Raw genomic sequence first — 22014 nt, 5'->3', positions numbered from 1 at the left:
TCGTATCGTCCCCTCCCTAGATACCCCTCTCCCATATATCCCCCTCCTCCTAGGTACAGTTCCCCAGGTTCCAGTCACAAATATTCCCTCTAATTTATTTTCAGTGCGCAGTCCCTTTAACTGGCTGCGCGGCCCATTCAAATTTTCGCACATGCGCGGTTATTTCCATTGCAAAGCCGGTGAGTGGCCTACGCGGGACCGCCGTGTGGACATGTAGCTTAGCGGAAACATTGCCAGCCACCCTCCCTTATCTCCCCAACACCCCCCCCCCACCCGCCGCCCCGTACAGTTCCCCAGGTACTAGCCACCCGCCCATATCTCCTCTTCCCCTCCCCAGGTACAGTTGCCTGGGTACCTGCCACCCCCCTGTATCTCACCCAAGTGGCCAATCCTCACCTGTCGACCCTGTCACCACCCAACATCCTCGTACATCCGCCTTCCTGCAGGAGCCCTGGTTGAGTTTTCTGATGGAACCAATTTACGTTCTTCTTAGCGGCGGTGTCCCTTCTATTAAAATTAGTTCCAAGCACAGTGGGTCAATGGATGAACGCTCCAACCTGTAGACTGGTGGGCAGCTCACACCCCAATGGTTCCCACCATGGGGTGGAGGCCCTTGTCTCCATTCGGCAAGCACAACCTCAGCAACCTCCTGGCATCCACTTCAAGTGGCAGAGGCTTGACCTGCTGAGAGGTGAGTACGTGACCCTTGGGGCTGAGAAACTTTGTATGCAGAAGGTGGAGAGGCTGAAGGAGGGGAAAACTAAAATGTTACAAAAAAAAAACAATTGTTTAATAATTATAAATAAAATGAATTGAAATTGGATATATACTTGAAAAGGAAAAAAATGCATGGCTCTGTGGAAAGAGTCTAATTGGAGAGCCCTTATCAAAGAGCTGGCACAGGCACAATGGGCCGAATGGCCTCCTTCTGTCCTGCATGGTTCGATATTAGAGTGCAGCATCTAATGTGAAACTATTTATTTCCTTGAAATACTTTTTAGCAGTTAAGTTTTTTTTTAATTACCTAGGGTACTGGAGCAACAGATACGGATTGCTCAGTCCCTGTAGAGGTTTGTATTGCTCCTGAAGCTCTGGGCGTACGTTTCTTGCAGAAGTGGCAATTTAGAGAGAGTCCCTGAGCAATCCCTCGGCCGCTTGGAGCAGGGATTCTGAACTTTTCTGGTTCTCAGTTGAAGCTGGAGGAGGATTTGGATGCGAACAGCTGGGAGTCAGCTTTTAATGTAAGTCATATAAGTTTTCAAGTACCGTTTAAATAAACTGATAGTTTTTTAATTATGATCTTTGCATTTTCTTTAAGAAGATTTGTTGTTGCTTCCGTGCAGTTGTGATTTTGATGAATTGGATGAAACTGATGCGAAAGTTACAAACTATGATTTTTTTTAAAAAATCTTTACAGTTCCCTCCAACATTAAACTGCTATCTTTTGTCTAAATCGGCCCAGAGCTTAGTTTGGAGTTTAAACCCCTTGGTGGAGATGTCATTGGGAGTGAATTGTTCCTTTGGGGCGGTGGGCTGTTGATTTTTCCCGGAGTTGGGAAAAGTTTCAGACGCTCCCGAGAGGTTGCGGGGGGACAAAAGTTTGAAAAAGTTTTTTTCAAAAGTTTGCAAAAGTTTTTTTCCCCCTTAACAGTGAAACTGACGCGCGACGAGTCGATGTATATATCACCCACCCTCCTCCCATCCTGGCCTGTCAGCCCGGGAATGTGCTCGGAATTCCCGGCAGAATCCTCGGAAGTTATTGGGACCGGTGGGGTCAGTCAGAATGGAAAGGATTCACCGATTGAGGAACCGGGAGAGAAAACACATTCCCATATCATTCCAGTTTTGTTCCAAAGCCTGGTGCTAATCGTTGATTGAGTGGCCAGTTCAACCATCTCCCCATCCTCCCATATTTCTATATTGTGATAGTTTTGAGTTGAACGCTCTCAGATGATCTTCCTTTGGGTGCACTGAAGCTTATTTTCTTAAACAAAACTTTAAATGATTTGCTTCCTTCCTTCCTCCACCCCCCCCCCCCCCCCGTGTTTTGTTTTATTCTAGTCCTATCATATAATTTCCAGCTGAGAGTAAGGTCCCTGCTCCAGGCACCGGATCCGCTCCACTATTGACATGGAACTGGGCGTCTGAGAGAAGTAATGTTGTTTTTGTCCTCCTCATTCCTCCCCCACCCCAAACACCAGTTCCCATCCGTATGGTGCTGAGTGTACTGGCCCCGTCTTTAACTTGATTAAATTCACCCAACTAGGGCTGGCGGGTCCAAGGGGTAACTTTCAGTTGTGGATATCGCCCCCCTTTTCTCACCCCATTCCCCCTTTTCTCACCCCATTCCCCCCTTTTCTCACCCCATTCCCCCTTTTCTCACCCCATTCCCCCTTTTCTCACCCCATTCCCCCCTTTTCTCACCCCATTCCCCCTTTTCTCACCCCATTCCCCCTTTTCTCACCCCATTCCCCCTTTTCTCACCCCATTCCCCCTTTTCTCACCCCATTCCTCCTTTTCTCACCCCATTCCCCCTTTTCTCACCCCATTCCCCCTTTTCTCACCCCATTCCCCCTTTTCTCACCCCATTCCCCCCTTTTCTCACCCCATTCCCCCCTTTTCTCACCCCATTCCCCCTTTTCTCACCCCATTCCCCCCTTTTCTCATCCCATTCCCCCTTTTCTCACCCCATTCCCCCTTTCTCACCCCATTCCCCCCTTTTCTCACCCCATTCCCCCTTTTCTCACCCCATTCCCCCTTTTCTCACCCCATTCCCCCCTTTTCTCACCCCATTCCCCCTTTTCTCACCCCATTCCCCCTTTTCTCACCCCATTCCCCCTTTTCTCACCCCATTCCCCCCTTTTCTCACCCCATTCCCCCTTTTCTCACCCCATTCCCCCTTTTCTCACCCCATTCCCCCTTTCCTCACCCCATTCCCCCTTTTCTCACCGCATTCCTCCTTTTCTCACCCCATTCCCCCTTTTCTCACCCCATCCCCCCCTTTTCTCACCCCATTCCCCCTTTTCTCACCCCATTCCCCCTTTTCTCACCCCATTCCCCCTTTTCTCACCCCATTCCCCCTTTTCTCACCCCATTCCCCCCTTTTCTCACCCCATTCCCCCCTTTTCTCACCCCATTCCCCCTTTTCTCACCCCATTCCCCCCTTTTCTCACCCCATTCCCCCTTTTCTCACCCATTCCTCCTTTTCTCACCCCATTCCCCCTTTCTCACCCCATTCCCCCCTTTTCTCACCCCATTCCCCCCTTTTCTCACCCCATTCCCCCCTTTTCTCACCCCATTCCCCCTTTTCTCACCCCATTCCCCCTTTTCTCACCCCATTCCCCCCTTTTCTCACCCCATTCCCCCTTTTCTCACCCCATTCCCCCTTTTCTCACCCCATTCCCCCTTTCCTCACCCCATTCCCCCTTTTCTCACCCCATTCCTCCTTTTCTCACCCCATTCCCCCTTTTCTCACCCCATTCCCCCCTTTTCTCACCCCATTCCTCCTTTTCTCACCCCATTCCCCCCTTTTCTCACCCCATTCCCCCTTTTCTCACCCCATTCCCCCTTTTCTCACCCCATTCCCCCTTTTCTCACCCCATTCCCCCTTTTCTCACCCCCAATCCCCCCTTTTCTCACCCCCAATCCCCCCTTTTCTCACCCCCAATCCCCCCTTTTCTCACCCCATTCCCCTTTCTTCACCCCATGCCCCTTTTCCTCACCCCATCTCCAAATCCCAGAAGTTCCCCTGATATTCCCACCTCCTCAATATCTTTATTTATGACTGTGTCTCTGGTCCAACTGCCAGGATTTCTATTGGTTTGTATTGAGTAATGATATGTTTCCAGTTTCTAAACCTGGTATTCCCGGGATTAAAGCTATCAGGTTATTTAGCTTTGTGTTGAACTGTACTTACTTTGTGAAAGTTCTGACAAGAGTACAGCTATTGTACTGTAATTGTGCACACCTTAAAGACCAATTTAGATGCGTTTGTGCCTATGCAAAGCGGATCATTAATAGCACCTGTACACATAGGATGCTATAGTATAACAGATAATAACACTGGTATTTATGTCATAACTTATCGCATCAAAATCTTTCAAACCTTTTTCACGCATTGACTTATTTTTTGAAGTGCAGTTGCTATTGTTGTGTCGGCAAACATGACCCAGCAACATTCCAGAAACAGCAATGAGATGATTGGCCAATTAATCTGTTTTTGGTCGAGGGTGGAATGTTAGCCAAAATATTGGGAGAATTCCCTACTTATCCTCAAATGATGCATATTTAACAACCACCTGAACCACTAGAAAGGCAGATTGGGACCACATCCAGAAGACCTTCACCTCCGACAGTGCAGCACACTCTCAGTATTGCACCAGCGTGTCAGCCTTAATTATGTACTGCAATCTTGTTGTCAGTTTGAACCTACAACTTTCTGACACAGAGGTGCGAGCGATGAGCCATGCTGACATAACCATGGTTCGGATAGTTTTTGTATCACACTCGTGGCACTGTGAGCCTCCAACACAATGATACAGCAGAGAAGGAGGCCGTTCGGCCCATCGTGCCTGTACCAGCCCTCTGAAAGAGCTAACATAAAAACAGAAAATGCTGGGAAACACTCAGCAGGTCAGGCAGTATCTGTGGAGAGAGAAACAGAGTCAACGTTTCTCTTTCTTCTTAGGCAGTCCCTCGGAACCGAGGATGACTTGCTTCCACGTTAAAAATGAATTCTCAGGTGACTGATGAGTCCAATGCGGGACCTACAGTCTCTGTCACAGGTGGGGCAGACGGTGGTTGAAGGGGTGGGTGGGTGGGGTGCTTGGGTTGACATGCACTGCCTGCGCTTGGCTTCCGCTTGCGCCCGGCAAAGAGACTCAAGGTGTTTGGCCCCTTCCCGGATGCTTCTCCTCCACTTTGTGCGGTCTTGGGCCAGGGATTCCCAGGTGTCGGTGGGGATGCTACACTTTTTCAAGGAGGCTATGAGGGCGTCCTTGAAGCGTTTCCTCTGCCCACCTGGGGCTCTCTTTCTGTGCCAGAGCTCCGAGTAGAGCGATTGTTTTGGGAGTCTCGTATCGGGCATGCGGACAATGTGGCCCGTCCATCGGAGCTGATCGAGCGTGTTCAAAGCTTCGATGCTGGGGATGTTGGCCTGAGCAAGAACACAGACGTTAGTGCGCCTATCCTGCCAATGGATTTGTAGGATCTTGCGGAGGCAGCGTTGGTGGTACCTCTCCAGTGCTTTGAGGTGCCTGCTGTACTCCAGGACCTCAAACCCGGCACCAAGCTCATGGTCTACAGAGCAGTAGTGAAACCCACCCTCCTGTATGCCTCAGAGACATGGACCATGTAATGTTTCACATCGATGACCTTTCATCAGAACTGGAAATAGTTAGAGCTCTCCAGTCAGTCCCACTCCCCTGCTCTTTCCCCATAGCCCTGCAATTTTTTCCTTCTTAAGTAGAGATCCAATTCCCTTTTGAAAGTTACTATTGAATCTGCTCCCTTTCAGAAAGTTCATTCCAGATTATAACAACAAGCTGCTTTAAAAAAAAAAAATTCTCCCCCCACCCCCCCCCCCTGGCTTTTTTGCCAATTACTTTAAATCTGTGTCCTCTGATTACCGACCCTCCTGCCAATGGAAACATTTTCTCTCTCTATCAAAACCCCGCATAATATCGTAAGTTTGCTCTCGAATGTATTGCATGGTGAGAAAAAAAAACTATGGTTAGAACAAAAAGGAACCAACTGTTAATCGTCTTTGTTTCAGTCCTTGTTTCGAAGCTGTGTAATTATTGCTGACACTGGGTAAATATAGGGGATTTCAAAACCACTCACAGTATATAAGTATAGATGAAAAAGGCCATTCAGCCTATTTAGTTCATTCAGCCAAAATGACCCTAAAGTGGATGTCATGAATCTTATCATGACTCATGAAGTAACACTGGGCAGCCAGCTGGTGGCGCCGTCCAAGGAGTATAAATACTCGGGCGTGGGCCCAGCTTGCTCGGGATGTTTCTATAACCAGGAACTAGTGATGTAACTGGAATCTCATGGTTGTGAAACAGTTGATTAAAGCCTTGTTTTATACTCACACCAAGTGCTCAGTAGTCTTTTTACATCAGGGGCCAAATTGCAGCATCCAATTGTTGCTTAAATGATTGAAGAGTTTTCACCTCCACTGCTCTACCAGAAGTCTATTCCATGTGAAGCACCTGTTTGAACCTTGCTCTGCTCCTACAATTTAATTTGAAGTAATTTTCAGGATACCATTTACTATCCTATGAACCTCTATAAGATCACCTCTCAGATGCTCCATCAAGGTTGAAGAGCTCAAGTCCATCCAATCTTTACTCATAACAATATGGATGATAGGTTTTTGTTAGGCAAGGGTATTAAGGGTTACAGCACCAAGGCGGGTAGATGGAGTTAAGATGCAGATCAGCCATGATCTAATAGACTGGTGGAACAGGCTCAAGGGGCTGAATGGCCTCCTCCTGTTCCTATGTTCTTATCAGGCTCATGCCTCTTCTCTGCATTCCCTCCAGTGCTTGAATATCTCCCTTGTGGCTCAGTGACCGGAACGGGACGCAGTGCGCAAGCTGTGACCTGACCAGAGCTCTGTCCAATTTAAGCGTGACTTCCTCAGACATGTACTCTTCCGTTTTGACTATATAGTTTAGCTTTCTATGTGCTTTGTTGATTTCTGCTCTGCGTTGATTGGACAGGTTGAGCGTCCAGTCACTCCCAGGTCACTTTCCCTTCGCTGTTACAACACCATTCACGAAGTTCACGTGTTGTTCAGGCATTTCAGCTGCCGTTGCTCATTCCCACTTGAATATTTTGTCCAGCGCGTTCTGTAATTTCCGAGCTTGCCTCCTCTGATTCATCGCCGCCCCTCCCATTTTGGAATCATCTGCAAATTTGACCACTTTTCATTGTCAAAACGGCATTGTGTGTGTTATGCATTGGTGGCATAACTGTTGGGTTGTGACAGGAGTCAGGATCTGCACTGATGGGACCTCGCCCCTCCCAGTTAAACCCAAGGCGTGGCAATCAGTCATTGAAGTAAATTGGAGACAAGAGAGGTCCAATTCTGATCCCTGTCGCACGCCACTCAGAATTCCCCTCCAGCCGATATAACGTCGCCAACAAGTACCTGATGTTTTCTGCCCTTCAGCCAATTTCTTATCCATTCCCAAGACAGCTCCATGACTTTCATTAAATTTAATAACAGTTTGTGTGGAAAATTGTCAAATGCAGTTTAGAAGTCTAGGCGTACCATGTCCATAGGGTTTTCCACTTTAGTGTCAAGGATCCTAATCTTACAGGCTGTTGTGAATTGTGACTAAATGTTTTAAAGATTGATTATGGGTCAGGAGCTCTTGATGTAATAATATTAATTGATTCCAGGATGGATTTGTTTTGCAGGGATTTGGTGCAGCATCAGAGTACAAGGTGGGAGGGCAGGAAGGGGCAAAGGCACACTTGGGTGAAAGCAAATGAATGTCTAAAATAATCTGGTGTCAAGGATTCTGGAAAGGGGTTCGTGCCTCTCCTCTGCTTTACTCCTGCCATTAAGTGGTAATATGCAACATTATTGGTTCGCTGCTCACGATGTGGTCTCCTCTACATTGGGGAGACCAAACGCAGATTGGGTGATCGCTTTGCGGAACACCTCTGTTCAATCCGTAAGGGTGACCCCGAGCTTCCGTTCACCTGTCATTTCAATTCACCGCTCCATTCCCACTCGGACCTCACCGTACTCGGGCTCTTGCATTGTTCCACGGAAGTTCAGCGTAAGCTCGAGGAACAGCACCTCATCTTCCGATTAGGCACTTTACAGCCTTCCGGACTCAATATCGAGTTCAACAATTTCAGATCATAACCTCGGCCCCGATTATATTTTTATATATTTTTTATCCACACCTTTGGTTTGTGCCTTTTCCTTTTTCTCTCTCCCACATGGCAGCTGTCTCTCACTCTGCCAGCGCATTTCACACTTCATCTGGAGCCATCCTTTGTCTCTTTACCTGTCCTATTACCATCTCGTCTCGCCTTGAATATCTCTTAATGTCTCTTCACCTCCCCGACCTTCCCTTTTGTTCTTTCATCCCCTCCCCCATTTCCCAGCCCCCAAACTGGCCTTTTAATCTGTTTCATTTCCTGCTTTTTTCTCAGTCCTGACGAAGGGTCTTCGACCCGAAACGTTGACTCTGTTTTTCTCTCCATGGATGTTGCCTGGCCTGCTGAGTTTTTCCAGCTTTTTCTGTTGTTATTTCGGATTTTCAGCATCCGCAGTATTTTGCTATCGTATTATTGGTTCTGTTATGGTTAAGAACAGAAGTGTCAGCTGTTATATAAAGCTGATTCAGTCTTCCCTTGCATGACTCTCTGTGGGCCTTTCTACCTCCACACTGCCCTCTTTCAGCTGGGAATACCCAGGATGAGACTTAAGCGCTCATCCCGCAGTGGTGCTTTGACTTGGTTTGAGAGCGGAGTTTCAACTTGCAGAGTCCCCAGACTGCCAGTTACCCATGACAAAGAAAAAGAAAGACTTGCATTTATATAGCACCTTTCACGGTCACCAGACGCCCCCAAAGCTCTTCACAGCCAATGAAGTATTTTTTGAAGTATAGTCACTGTTGCAATGTAGGAAACACGACAGGCAATTTGATAATTACCAGATCATCTGTTTTTAGTGATGTTGATTGAGGGATAAATATTGGCCCAGGACACTGGGGAGAACTCCCCTGCTCTTCTTCGAATGATGCCATGCGCAGCCATGGCCCTGCGGCACTGCGCTGGAGTGTCAGCCTGGATTTTGTGCTCAAGTCTCTGGAGTGGGACTTGAACCCACGACCTTCTGGCTCAGAGGCGAACATGCTGCCCACTGTGCCACGGCTGGCAGTGAAGGACTGCAGTATCAGTAGAGCTGCCAAACCTGTGGTGGAGGTTGTGATGGGAGATGAGCTTTGCTGTGTTTCACACTGAGACATTTCTGCATTGTATCTGTTACACATCGAATTTTAGACAGACCATAATACTTAAGAAGGTGACATCAGTTAGATGTATGCTTAAGAGTTCTTGAAAAAGACAATGGGTAAATGCAGTCCAGCGATATATACATTTGAGGACTGTCTGGTGCCTACAGTTCTCCAGAGGGAAATTGTCCCGTACAAGCTAATTGTATTAGAAAATCTTTTGTGTTTCTGAGATGTTAATGCATCCAAGTTTGCAAACTCGTATATGAGAGTCAATTTGACTATTTCAAAGCAAGGAATCTATTTGAAATGCCAGGCGGGAGTCAAAAACTCATGCAATCCACTCTCCTCCTCGTAGCCTATCTACTCAAGCAGTATCAATAACATGATTATCTGTCTAATGGGGAAGGGTTTCTTTGATCAGGTGTGTTGACGCCTGCTTTGGGCTGGTATGGGTGCTGCTGGTTTTTCCCTATTCTCTGTTTCCCTACATCTTCTCTTTCTTGAGCAGTCCCTCGGAACCGAGGATGACTTGCTTCCACATTACAAATGTGTTTGCAGGTGACTGATGAGTCCAATGCGGGACCTGCAGGCTCTGTCACAGGTGGGGCAGACGGTGGTTGAAGGGGCAGGTGGGTGGGGTGCTTGGGTTGATGTGCGCTGCCTGCGCTTGGCTTCCGCTTGCTCCCGGCAAAGAGACTCGAGGTGTTCGGCGCCTTCCCGGATGCTCCTCCTCCACTTTGTGCGGTCTTGGGCCAGGGATTCCCAGGTGTCGGTGGGGATGTTGCACTTTTTCAAGGAGGCTTTGAGGGTGTCCTTGAAGTGTTTCCTCTGCCCACCTGGGGCTCTCCTGCTGTGCCGGAGCTCCGAGTAGAGCGCTTGTTTTGGGAGTCTCGTATCGGGCATGCGGACAATGTGACCCGTCCATCGGAGCTGATCGAGCGCGGTCAAAGCTTCGATGCTGGGGATGTTGGCCTGAGCAAGAACACTGACGTTGGTACGCCTATCCTGCCAATGGATTTGCAGGATCTTGCGGAGTTAGCGTTGGTGGTACCTCTCCAGTGCTTTGAGGTGCCTGCTGTACATGGTCCATGTCTCTGTGGCATACAGCAGGGTGGGTATCACTGCTGCTCTGTAGAGCATGAGATTAGTGCCGGGTTTGAGGTCCTGATCTTCAAACACTCTCTTCCTCAGGCGACCTAAGGCTGCACTGGCACACTGAAGGCGGAGTTGGACTTCGTCATCGACGTCTGCCCTTGTTGCCCTGGGAGTAGCTCCGTTGCTGTCGAACGCCCATGTTATGTTCATCTGTGATTCCATTACTAGCTTCTGGATGGAACTGCCAAGATGTTGAACTCTGTTATTTTTTTTTGGAGCAGTTTAAGCAAGTCAATGATTGTACTTTTGATTATTCACTGCATTCTTTTGCTTCTATGTAATCGCATGCCATGAAAATAAATTTGACTCTTAATATTAGCGTGAGTGCAATATGGCCTTACCAGTGTTGTCCTTTCTGCAGGAGCAGTGTGGTGGTAGAAGGGTAATGATTAGTCTCGGGACATGCTGTTCTGTTCAAGTCAGACATGAGATTGCAAAATTTCATGACACGGGAGATGCAGGACTGCTGAGAGAAATTGCTTTTTTGCCGTGAGGCTGAAGGAAGAAGATTGAGTGAGTGACTGAAATGGAGCGCAAATATTACCTATAGCTTGACTCTTGAGTTGTACCCGGGACCTGCTAAGCAACATATCATAGAATCATAGAAATTTACAGCACAGAAGGAGGCCATTCAGCCCATCTTGTCCGTGCTGGCCGACAAAGAGCTCTCCAGCCTAATCCCACTTTCCAGCTCTTGGTCCGTAGCCCTGCAGGTTACGACACTTCAAGTACATATCCAAGTACTTTTTAAATGTGATGAGGGTTCCTGCCTCTACCACCCTTTCAGGCAGTGAGTTCTAGACCCTCACCACCCTCTGGGTGGAAAAGTTTCTCCTCAAATCCCCTCTAAACCTCCGACCAATTACTTTAAATCTGTGCCCCCTGGTTATTGACCTCTCTGCTAAGGGAAATAGGTCCTTCCTATCCACTCTATCTAACCCCCTCATAATTTTATACACCTCAATTAAATCTCCCCTCAGTCTCCTCTGTTCCAAAGAAAACAACCCCAGCCTATCCAATCTTTCCTCATAGCTAAAATTCCCCAGCCCAGGCAACAGTGCAGGCATCGCCCAACACTGCCATCGAATGCATTACTGCTGCAGCTGCTGGGCTGCAATATACTACCCAATGCAGGAGTCCAGCGTTCTGCCAGTCAGTCCGCTGTGCTCCAATGGAGGTGTGTCTAATTGAAACCAGTCAATTTCCCGTTCTTTTGGCTGCGTACGCCCATGGAATTAATCCCCTGTTGTAAACTGGAATAAATGATTCACCGATAGTTCACTGTGTTTAATCCCATTTTCACAAAGACAGGTGAGTCAGATTGAACCTAGGTTTAATCAAAAGCCAGCTTAGGTTATAATGCAAATGCCTGTTCGATTTAAATGCACCTCTTCCCAGGCAGTGATGGGTTCTGAAGGGTTGATCGATAGATAGACTTGCATTCACATAGCGCCTTACACGACCACCAGACGTCTCAAAGTGCTTTACAGCCAGTTAAGTACTTTTGAAGTCACTGTTGTAATGTAGGAAACACGGCAGCCAATTTGTGCACAGCAAGCTCCCACAAACAGCAATATGATAATGACCGGATAATCTGTTTTAGTGATGTTACATAGATACATAGAAGATAGGAGCAGGAGTAGGCCATTCGGCCCTTCGAGCCTGCTCCGCCATTCAATGAGATCATGGCTGATCATCCAAATTCAGTACCCGGTCCCTGCCTTCTCCCCATATCCCTTGATCCCTTTAGCCTTAAGAAATATATCCAACTCTTTCTTGAATATACTTAATGAACTGGCCTCCACCGCCCTCTGTGGCAGAGAATTCCACAGGTCCACCACTCTCTGGATGAAGAAATTCCTCCTCATTTCAGTCCTAAATGGCTTACCCCTTATCCTTAAACTATGACCCCTGGTTCTGGACTCCCCCGCCATCGGGAACATCCTTCCTGCATCTAGTCTGTCCAGGCCTGACAACATTTTATAGGTTTCGATGAGATCCCCTCTCAATCTTCTAAACTCCAGTGAGTATAAGCCCAATCGACCCAATCTCTCCTCATACGTCATTCCTGCCATCCCAGGTATCAGCCTGGTGAATCTTCGTCCGGACACCGGGGAGAACTCCCCTGCTCTTCTTCACAAGAGTGCCGTGGAATCTTTTACGTCCACCTGAGAGAGCAGACGGGGCCTCGGTTTAACATCTCATCCGAAAGACGGCACCTCGGACAGTGCGGCACTCCCTCAGCACTGCACTGGAGTGTCGGCCTAGCTTTATGCGCTCAAGTCCCTGGAGTGGGCCGTGAGCCCACAACCTTCTGACTCCGAGGCGAGTGTGCTGCCAACCGAGCCACATTTAGTGTAGAGTTCTACGCCATTATATGTGGGGCGCGTTGATGGCGTAAGTGCTGGGGTGTGACACGAGTCAGGGTCTGGACCTTCGCTATCCCGGTTAAACTCGAGGAGTGGCAATGGGTCAGACATTCGGGCCAGTCTGTGGACTGTGCAGTGAGGTGATTGGAATCTGTGCAAATGGAATCATTGAATTTGAGTCACATTGAGTGACGCACCCCCACGCAGTACAGAAGTCACACTCTGGGGAGGGCAGGACATCTATCTATCCGCATCGCCCTTTTCAAATCAGCAAATCAAATGGACTGCCCCATAAAGCAGCGGAAAAAAACTGCCCAACAATTTTTTTTAATAGACTGAAAAGTTGTTTCAGAATATTTATTGGGATTCCTGAACAGCAAATCTCAGACTTTAATGTTTTTGCAGTAATTTCCGCTGGGCTTTCTCTCCCAGTCTCTAGATGAAGCTGTCTGTGCTCCCAAGGCAAGAACCAGAGTAGGCTGTTGTTATTTTGGGCTCGGCAGATGTTTGCCATTATTCTAATTATTACTTCGGACCCCCCCCCCTTCTCCTCCCCTCCTCCTTCTTCCTCAATTTGCTTTTCATCTGGGGCTGATTTTGATTATTTTCCTCGCGTTGCTGAGGAAAGGCAGAGACGGAATGGTGCCAGGAGTCTGGAGAGAGAGAGAGTGAGAGAGAGAGAGAAAGTGTACAGCCAACAGAGAGAGACGGGGACTGAACAGGGTGGGAAGGGAGAGAGAGAGAGAGGCTGGACAGAGAAAGGACTGATGGATGTTCTGTTACATTACAGCATCATTCCGAGACTTTCCCTTATAACACCATGTCAGACATGTCCCATCCTCACTGATACAGCTCTCGGCTCTCGGTGTTACAGCTCACTCTCATTATAAGCCTCTCAGTTATGGGGTGTGGTCTGGTACTAGTAGTCTGATGCCAACTGAGTGCCAAATTAGGGCAGTTTTGTGTTCGAAACTGGGCTGAGGCTGCCCAAAGCCGTTCTGCTTAGGACCCTTGCAGCCAGCAGAGACAGGGGGACTGGCTCTCAGCTCAGTCTGGCCTGGATTTGACTTGGGTTCCTTAGGTGCAAAGACAGTGTCGGCTTTGCTGCACCTGACTACAAGAAGTTCTGCCTTGCAAAACACAAAATCCTAACAAGATTGCCTTTTATGGTAACAGACAATAATCTGGCAACATTTTGGTTAACGTAATGCGAAAGAGAACTGACCAAATTTATTTATGGAAGGCTTGGTTTGTGGGTTTTGGTCCAGTTGGCACCAATGCTGACACCAACTCATGAGAAACTTATTTGTGGTTTGGCTTCGTAGCCAGAAAATCAATGCACCAGATAAAACAGCTCAGCTCTGTGTGTTCCTCTCTCCATTGGTCAGTTCCCCATGACCCTGTGCGATGCCCTCTCCATTGCTCCGCCACCCATGACCCTGTGTGTTTCTCCCTCCATTGGTCAGTTCCCCATGACCCTGTGTGTTTCTCCCTCCATTGGTCAGTTCCCCATGACCCTGTGTGTTTCTCCTTCCATTGGTCAACTCCCCATGACCCTGTGCATTGCCCTCTCCATTGGTCAGCTCCCCATGACCCTGTACATTGCCCTTTCCATTGGTCAGTTCCCCATGACCCTGTACATTGCCCTTTCCATTGGTCAGTTCCCCATGACCCTGTACATTGCCCTTTCCATTGGTCAGTTCCCCATGACCCTGTGCATTGCCCTCTCCATTGGTCAGCTCCCCATGACCCTGTGCATTGCCCTCTCCATTGGTCAGCTCCCCATGACCCTGTGCATTGCCCTCTCCATTGGTCAGCTCCCCATGACCCTGTGCATTGCCCTCTCCATTGGTCAGCTTCCCATGACCCTGTGCATTGCCCTCTCCATTGGTCAGCTTTCCATGACCCTGTGCATTGCCCTCTCCATTGGTCAGCTTCCCATGACCCTGTGTATTGCCCTCTCCATTGGTCAGCTTCCCATGACCCTGTACAATGCCCTCTCCATCTGGTCAGTTCCCCATGACCCTGTACATTGCCCTCTCCATTTGGTCAGTTCCCCATGACCCTGTACATTGCCCTCTCCATTTGGTCAGTTCCCCATGACCCTGTGCATTGCCCTCTCCATTGGTCAGTTCCCCATGACCCTGTACATTGCCCTCTCCATTTGGTCAGTTCCCCATGACCCTGTGCATTGCCCTCTCCATTGGTCAGTTCCCCATGACCCTGTGCATTGCCCTCTCCATTTGGTCAGTTCCCCATGACCCTGTGCATTGCCCTCTCCATTGGTCAGTTCCCCATGACCCTGTGCATTGCCCTCTCCATTTGGTCAGTTCCCCATGACCCTGTGCATTGCCCTCTCCATTGGTCAGTTCCCCATGACCCTGTGCATTGCCCTCTCCATTGGTCAGTTCCCCATGGCTCTGTGCTTTGCCTCAATGGGCCCACAGCTATTCGTTCATGGGGAGCTGACCAAATGGAGAGGGCACTGCACACGGTCATGGGAAACTGACCAAATGGAGAGAGGAACACACAGGGTCATGGGGAACTGACCAATGGAGAGGGCAATGCACAGGGTCATGGGGAACTGACCAATGGAGAGGGCAATGCACAGGGTCATGGGGAACTGACCAATGGAGAGGGCAATGTACAGGGTCATGGGGAACTGACCAAATGGCGAGAGGAACTCACAGGGTCACGGGGAACTAAACATGAACATGCGGCTGGCCAAACTCATTTTACATAGGACTGCTGTAGCTGTCAATCTAGCCTGAAGCATAGAGTTTTAAATGGGGAAGAAGTTGAGGGATTGGCAAAAAGGGGAGCCTTCACCAAGAGAAGCGAGTAATGATGCTTGTGTGGCCTGAAATAGACAGAGTGGAAAATATGTTTCTAAGGCTGTTGTGATATGGTCTGTTGAGAGGCTGGACTATTTATATTTTATTGCTGCCTGGGCTACACTCTAATCTGTCACCTGGGAGGCCTTGTAGCTCCAGTGTGGTCTTTTGAGACTCAGCACCGCTGCTTGGAACCTGCCCCAAGACCTCGGGGAGGAGGGTGGTTGACCGTGAACCCCCTCTTTGACCATCAGGAGGGTGTAACTGGGAAGTAGGTGACCGTGTTGATTTATCTGATTAACTATGAACGTGTGTTTCTGACAGCTCGCCCTGGGAGCGGTGACCAGCTGGGAGCCAAGTGTTTGCCTGTTAGATACAACCCCGAGCCTGTAATTAAGACAAGTGACTTCCTATTGCTCAGATCCGTTCAGAAACAAACATTTCCACTCCTCGGCACTGTGTGTAGAAGATGGCAGGATTTGAGCAGATAACTGCGTGCGGTCAGGCCTCGGAATTTGCCACTTAATCTACCTCGAATTCAGACAGTTTCAAACACCTCACTCTGCGGCAGACCCCTTTACAAATGTTGACATACTTCCTGAGCCACCATGTCCTAACTTCTCAAAGTCAGTTTCAGCTGCACAAAGGAAAATACTGCACCAAATATTTTAAATTATTACTTTATCTCTATCAAGCATTTGTACATGACGTTAGGGCCTTCAGAGTCACTCTGTGCAGATTTTAACTTGTTTTAACTTGTCGGATACTCGCAGTCTAGAGCTGGGAAGTGGCACCTCATCTGACCTGGGAAATAGTATCTAATCTGATCCAGGAATCGGCATTTAATCTGATCTAGGAATCGGCATTTAATCTGATCTAGGAATCAGTAACCAGAGAAACGGCCTCCAAACTGAACATGGAAATGGTTTAGTTGGGAAACGATTAATGCGAGCTGGGAAAGGGCTTCTAATCTGCTTTAATTACCACGAGTTATGCCTCAGCCTTGATTCCATTGGAGGCCGGAATAGGCTCGAGGGGCTGAATGGCCTCCTCCTGTTCCTGTGTCCCTTTTACAATGTGAAGTGAATGACATGAGGTCCTAAGCTCTGGAATTCCCTGCCTAAACCTGTCCGCCTCGCTACCTCTCTTTCCTCCTTTAAGACGCTCCTTAAAACCTACCTCGTTGATCAAGCTTTTGGTCACCTGCCCTAATTTATCTTCATGTGGCTCGGTGTCAAATTTTTTCTCTTAAAATACTCCTGGGCAGCACCTTGGGACGTTTTACTACGTTAAAGGCGCTATATAAATACGAGTTGTTGTTGTTGTGGGGGCATTCAAGTGATGTGATGTGGACTGTGGCGATGAAATGGTCACAGGCAGCACTGCCACCCAGAGTCCAGGACGTGAAGAGGTGAGATTGCACAAATGTGTGCATGTATGTTTTTCCACTTCTGCACAATGTCTAGGCCTTGCAGTGGGATTGTAGCCTGCTGGAGGTGGGGAGGAGAGACTGGACTCAGACCCCTGGAAATACGAGAGCAAAGTCTTCTCTCGGAGCGCAGCGTTGCGCCAGTTTTTGCTTTTTCCCCATGAGGAAGGGAGTTCCCGAAATCCAGAGTGAGGGTGGGGTCCTGCTGACTCTCCCTCGCATCCCAGTACAATTCTCCTCACATTAGCCAAGCACTGAGAACACTGTCTCGCACCACGCCCCTGTGCAGGCTGTGAAGTGAGCTGCATTCTGGACTCGTGATGTTTTGGTTTAACGGAATCAAATTACTTCAACAAAAAAAACCATATATATATAAACTCCTCCTTAGGATCAGAAACTCTGTGTCATGGAGGGAATGAGAACAGTGTGTGAAATCGTTGCTGGTTTCTGTTAGCAAATGCTGCAAATTCACATCAGGTCGTTCAGTATCTGACAGTAAAACAAGTGCTGGGTCTTAAATAACAACAGAAAATGCTGGAAAAACTCAGCAGGCCAGGCAACATCCGTGGAGAGAAATTAGAGTTGATGTTTCGGGTTGAAACCCTTTTTCAAAACTGGAAAGGAAATAAAATAGATCGAAGGCAGGGCTGCGATAGAACAAAAGAAGTAAAAGAGGCATTAAGAGGTATTCAAAACCAGACGAAATGGTAATAGGACAAGTGGAGACAAAAGACGGCTGAGATTAGGTGTGAAGTGTACTGGCAGGATGAGAAACAGCTGCCATGTGGGAGAGAAAAAAAAAGGAAAGGGGGGGGGGGAAGGGAAGACCCAAAACAAAGGGGTGGGAAAAAATATACGTTAAAATGTAATAGGGGCCGAGGTTATGATCTGAAATTGTTGAACTCGATATTGAGTCCGGAAGGCTGCAAAGTGCCTAATCGGAAGATGAGGTGCTGTTCCTCGAGTTTACGTTGAGCTTCCGTGGAACAATGCAAGAGGCCAAGGACGGTGAGGTCCGAGTGGGAATGGAGCGGTGAATTGAAATGACAGGCGACCGGAAGCTCGGGGTCACCCTTGCGGACTGAACGGAGGTGTTCTGCAAAGCGGTCACCCAATCTGCGTTTGGTCTCCCCAACGTAGAGGAGACCGCATCGTGAGCAGCGAATACAGTGCTGGGTCTTGCTGGGCTACATGGGCGCCCATGGGTGTAGTCCACCCTCTGATACTTCCTCCCAAATGAACATGCTTCATGGGTTGAGTCCAGACAGTGAGTGCCAGATGGTTATTCGGCCATGAAGAGCATCACCGGCTAACCCAATCTCGTCGTCCTGTCCCAGAGAGACAGTGTCCTGGAGATAGGCAGAGTCTTGCTGGGCTACATGGGTGCCCATGGGTGTAGTCCACCCTCTGATACTTCCTTCCCAAATGGACATGCTTCATGTGTTGAGTCTAGACAATGAGTGCCAGACAGTTATAACAACAGGTCTTCGACCTGAAACGCTGACTCTGTTTCTCTCTGCACGGATGCTGCCCTGGCCTGCTGAGTTTTTCCAGCGTTTTCTGTTGTTATTTCGGATTTCCAGCATCCGCAGTATTTTGCTATAGTGCCAGACAGTTATTCGGCCATGAAGAGCATCACCGGCTAACCCAATCTCGTCGTCCTGTCACACATTCCCCCACCAAACCCCCCTGCCTGAAGTCGCTGGGACCATGGCCAAAATTGGGGCTCCTGTCCAGTCCCAAGTGTGCAGAGGCCAGTCATAGCATCTCAATCTCTACCTCCTACTGAGATCAGCCTCACTCCAGCATAGGCAGATCATCAAACCTTTATTCCTGCTATGTGTGTGTGTGTGAGTGTGTATCATAGAGTGCAAGGGAAAAAAATGGGGCAACATTACAAACGGGTCCCTTGGCCAGGAGCTGACCGTGAGCCAGTGCTTCCTCTCCAGGCACTTCCACATTCACTGCTTTCATTTACAATCTGATTTTTTGACCCATGCTGTTCAGGGATTCTCCTGACCCTAGTCCTGTGCTGCTGCAAGACTTTCTCTTTGAACTTTTGAGGGCAGCGCGGACCAAACTCGTTCTTGTTTTTTCTTCTTAATAGTGGCTCCAGCCAAAGAAAACCCGATGCCTGAAAGGCTATCTGCTATCCCACCCGCGCTGCACAGTCACACATGAAACCCTTCGGATTTGTATGTTTAAGGGAGGGAGTGCAAGGGAGGGAGGTGCAGTTTGGAACAGACCCTCGACTGCAGGGCTGAAAGTGATTTATCCGTCTGGAAAGGCTCCCGGCTCCGAGGCAGAGAATAAAAAATGTTGTTTTCCTTGGAAAGCTGGAGTTTGTTTTCACTGCACTCCCTCTCTTCCCTCCCTCCCTCTGTGAGCGGGGAAAGGATTTGAGCGAGCAGCGAGGAGGGGTGGGGAAGAAAGCATTCCCTCAAAAAAAAATTTAAGGACAAAGAATTTGCAGAGAATGTGCCTCGAGTTTTGCCTCGTGTTATTACATTTTAATATAATAAGTTCTGCAGCATGTTCAGCTAACTGCTCCCAGACTTTGAGCATTCCTATAGGAGCCCTTGTATCTATCAGCTCAACCCCTCTGCACAGACGCCCTGCAAGGATTTAGATTGTATTAATATAACCATTGTAAAAATTAAAAACCTTTATCAATATTATTCTGTTGCTCATTTCAATTTATTTTCCGTCCATATTATTTTTTTTCCTCCTCCTCCTCCTTTATACTCTGACCTCCCTCACTCCACAGGCTCTGGGGCCCACATCATTCCTAGCTGAAAATTAGAGGTTTTCCCCCAGGCCTCTGCCAGTGTTGCTCTAAACTGAGGTGGGGGAAGGCTGCGGTGACTGAGGATCTCCGCCCGGGAACGGCCTGACCCCGCCCTGGCTGCTTTTGGAAATTCGCCACCTCCCAAAGTTGCGAGCAATGAACCAGATGCTGGTTGGATGTAAATGAGGTGCCCACACCCACTGGCATTTTTCTTGCATTCATATAATAAAACCTCCCCAGGGCACTTCACAGGGGCGTCTTCAGATAAGATTTGACACCGAGCCACATAAGGAGAGATTAGGACAGGTGATCAAAAGCTTGGTCAAAGAGGTAGGTTTTAAGGAGCGTCTTAAAGTGTAATGATCAGTAACATGTCATTCTAGAATGGTACACTAGGTGGAGCTGTATGTTTAGTAAGGGGCTACCCACAAGGCAGTAGTCAAGATGGATGCCTGTACACTAGTCCACATGGCTGAATAAATGACTAGCTCAAGCTAGCTGTTCATAATGAAAACGTCTATTTATTTATGAACATAACAAAAGGAGGAGAGAGAGAATAGAGAGGCGGAGAGGTTTAGGGAGGGAATTCCAGAGCTTAGGGCCTAAGCAGCTGAAGGCATGGCCACCAATAGAGGGGCGAAGAAAATCGGGGATGCAAACTGTGGGTTTATCCAGGGATTCAAGCTTGGGACACTTGCTCAAGATTAGGATGGTCAAGGAGTAATAAAGGGTTGGGATTTGGTGGGGTGGGAGGGTGCACAGAGTACCCGAGAGGGGAGAAATGTAAGGAGGCATTTTTCTGGGTGTAGAGGCCTCTGGGCATGACCTTCATTGGTGAAGGAGTTGGTGGAATGTGTGCAGCTGAGATCCGGATCTCCTCTCTAGAACCAAGGTGAGCTGATTTACTTTTCTCCCACCACTCTTTTTGCTCGCTGTAGTTAGACCCAGTGACAGGTGGTGAGAACCAGCACATCAAGTGGTTCCATCGCAATAAGCACAGGCTGCGTCTGGGGGGGTCTGACTCCAGTCCAGATACATCCCAGAGTTTATTGCCACCTAACCAGGAATGAGCAGTCTGATGGCTGTTAAAGCTCTGTGTTAAACAGTGTTGGGTACAGGGTGAGGCCAGGTAGATACACTAGTGGGGACATCACAACTTACTGAGGATTTTACAGATGCATTTCTAATTAAATGCATTTTTTTTAATAACTCATTCTTGTAATTGCTGGCAAGGCCAGCATTTATTGCCCATCCCTAGTTGCCCTTGAGAAGGTGGTGGTGAGCCGCCTTCTTCTTGAACCACTGCAGTCCGTGTGGTGAAGGTGCTCCCACAGTGCTGTTAGGGAGGGAGTTCCAGGATTTTGACCCAACGACGATGAAGGATCGGCCGATATATTTCCAAGTCAGGATGGTGTGTGACTTGGAGGGGAACTTGGAGTTGGTGGTGTTCCCCATGCGCCTGCTGCCCTTGTCCTTCTAGGTGGAAGAGGTCGCGGGTTTGGGAGGTGCTGTCGAAGAAGCCTTGGCGAGTTGCTGCAGCGGATCAACATTAATATAAATATTAATCAATGTTGGGACCACTGTTGTTCACCATTTACCTAAAACAATTTGGACTCTGGAATCAGATGTACAATTTCAGAATTTGCAGCTGACACCAAATTGGGGGTTTAGTTAATGCTGAGGAAAACAGCAACAAAATGCAAGAAGTTAATATACTTGCAGAATGGGTGTGTCATTTATAAATTAATTTCAGCATAGGTAAGTGTGAGGTGGTGCATTTTGGTTAGAGGAATAAGGCGGCCACATACTCCTTGGAAAATAAGAGTCTAAATGGGGTAGAGGAGCAAAGGGTGGTACAGATTCCCGAATCACTAAAAGTTGCGACGCAGGTTAACAAGGCCATAAAAATGCAAGCAAAGCACTGGGGTTTATTTCTTAAGGAACAGAATTGAAAAGTAGTGAAGTTCTGTTAAACTTGTATAGACCCTTGGTTAGACCACACTTGGGAGCACTGTGCACATTTATGGTCTCCATATGATAAAAAGGATATCAAGGAATTGGTGAAAGTAAAAAAAAGAGTTACAAGGATTAAACCAGGACTGAGAGGTTATAACTACAGGTAGACTATCCTTTATCCGCACTTCTGAAAACCGAAAACCTCTGAAAACCGAAAGTTTTTTTGTGGAGCGTAAGTCGTGCGCACGACATAACCCGAGTGGCACCAAACATGACCCGACGCGGCCGATGCATTTCTGACCTGATTTGCGGGCCAGCTTAGCGTAGGAGTCAGCCGATATCCAGCTTTCCCACAACTGGCGGCGGCAGTCGAGCCCCAGACCCCCGCTAAGTCAAGGAATTCAGATACAGAGCAGGGGGAGCTGTAAACAGACCGTGAGCGGCAGCACAGAGAAGCAGGAAGGGGAATGAAACACGGAACAGTCGCAAGAGG

The 22014-nt window shown here is 48.2% G+C and overlaps 1 protein-coding gene across 1 annotated transcript in view; it reads left to right on the top strand.

Moving 5' to 3' along the window:
- The first annotated feature begins 1150 nt into the window (after positions 1 to 1150).
- The window catches only part of LOC147097658 (KN motif and ankyrin repeat domain-containing protein 2-like), a 179081-nt gene continuing 158217 nt past the window's right edge, over positions 1151 to 22014 (top strand). The window contains 1 exon segment of the mRNA XM_085971654.1: positions 1151 to 1241. The gene's annotated coding sequence lies outside the window, so the exon portion shown is untranslated.

Source organism: Somniosus microcephalus, chromosome 31 (genome assembly GCF_052327205.1).
Source record: "Somniosus microcephalus isolate GS21.2 chromosome 31, FLI_Smic_1.0, whole genome shotgun sequence".
In the NCBI taxonomy this organism is placed as follows: domain Eukaryota; kingdom Metazoa; phylum Chordata; class Chondrichthyes; order Squaliformes; family Somniosidae; genus Somniosus; species Somniosus microcephalus.
The sequence above is the reverse complement of the archived record's forward strand: the minus strand, read 5'-3'. Positions and strand labels throughout refer to the sequence as shown.